This window comes from Austrofundulus limnaeus, unplaced genomic scaffold (assembly GCF_001266775.1).
Source record: "Austrofundulus limnaeus strain Quisiro unplaced genomic scaffold, Austrofundulus_limnaeus-1.0 Scaffold1036, whole genome shotgun sequence".
Lineage (NCBI taxonomy): Eukaryota > Metazoa > Chordata > Actinopteri > Cyprinodontiformes > Rivulidae > Austrofundulus > Austrofundulus limnaeus.
The window spans coordinates 18405-20171 of NW_013953438.1; positions in this window are offsets into that span (position 1 = coordinate 18405).

Consider the following 1767-nt stretch of genomic DNA (forward strand, 5'->3'; position numbering starts at 1 on the left):
GCTCCGTTCTTCCCCCATTCGTGAACAAGATCCCCAGATACTTAAACTCCTCCATTTGAGACAGGGCGACCCCCCTGACCCGGAGAAGGCACTCTGCCCTTTTCCGGCTCAAGATCATGGCCTCGGATTTGGAGGCGCTGAGCCTCATCCCAGCCGCTTCACACTCGGCCACGAACCGCTCCAACAAGAGCTGCAGATCTCGTTCCGATTTTTACGCTTCTTCTATTTCAAAAATACACTTTTGGGTTCCATCAAACATTGAAATTAGATTGACTAAGCATAGCATTTCTTTTTTATTTAGATGAAAGTAAAGAGTGTGACAACCAACCCCGTTCTCCCCTACCTGGTTTAAACCAGGTCGACACCCGGTAAATACTTGGTAAGTGCCAGTACATACCAGTTAAATACCCAATTACCCTAAAAGTACCAGTTACATATTAGGTATATATAACCTGTAAGTACCTGATACGTACCTAGTATCAAGCTGTATTATTGCTACCAAAATGTTAAATATTTATACTGATATTCTGATTTTTTTGTACAGTTTTGTTTTCCTAAATTTGCTGGTTCAGTTTACATTTTAAAGTTTATGATTTGACAGTTGTATCTTATTTAGGTGTCTACTTTGTGTCACGCACAAACAATTTCACCATTTAGCTGAAATAATAAAATAAAACGTCTGTTTTTATTCTGTCTATTTTTAATGAAAATTCAAGTTTCAACGATTGTTATTAGGAAACGAAATTGTGTTTCTGCCAGATGTGTTCTGGTGATTTACTCTTTTATACGAAGCACATTCAAAAGCTTTTATTTTATTAMCTGTTGATTGTTTGCTTAATGAAGAATTACTCTGGTGTTGTTTTGTCCTCATTACCGATCAGGTTATTTTAAACTAAGACTCTATTGAGTGTTTGCATTTTCCTCCAGCATCTTGTTGTGAAATGTTTAAATATGTTTTATTTTATAATTCACGTCACCTTGTTAGCCACTCAGGGTTTCTGTGTGTGTGTGAGGTCATACAGGGAGAGCAGTTCCTTGCAATAACCCACGTTATGACATCTTTTAACCGTCACTTTTTCCTCTTTCAGAATGTCACACACCCTCTCCTTTCCACTTTAACAGTCGCTGGTTTTATTCAATCAATCAAAAACTGGTTTGGCTGAAATGTACCTACTCCAGACATTAAATATGAGTTATTTCTGTTTTATTTATGGCAAAGCTGTCATTAAAAATCATTTACTGCCACATCAAAATGATGCCAGATAACTGTTTGGGTTGGTTAAAAAAAATAAAGTAAAAAAATCCTCCTTCCTGCCAGATAATAGGGGCCAATTAAAGAAGAGAAAAGCAGTCCTCATTGCTCCCCTTTTTCTGACCTTTGACGCAGGGGTATTTTGACAAACTGAGACTAAATGATGCTTCCATGAAGTTATTTTTTAATAACTAGTCTAAAAGTAGCTCCTGTATGTCTGAGAAAACCTCTGTTGCTGTTTCAGGTGGTTCACAACCTTCTGAGACACTGACGCAGCATGTCCACATGTTGAGTTTTTTTATGGGAATTAACCAACCAGACACTCACTACTTTAAAAACCTCAAACATTTTTTATCGTGTGTGAAACTGGTTTTCCTCCTGTCTTATGAATAGGTTTCCAAGTGAGAAGCTCATGGGGATGTTTGGCTAATGCTGCGTTCACACTGAACGCGATTTCAGCGTCAAAATCGCATCCAATGCTTCAAGTTGGAAGCTTGTGCACTTTGAGGTCAGAC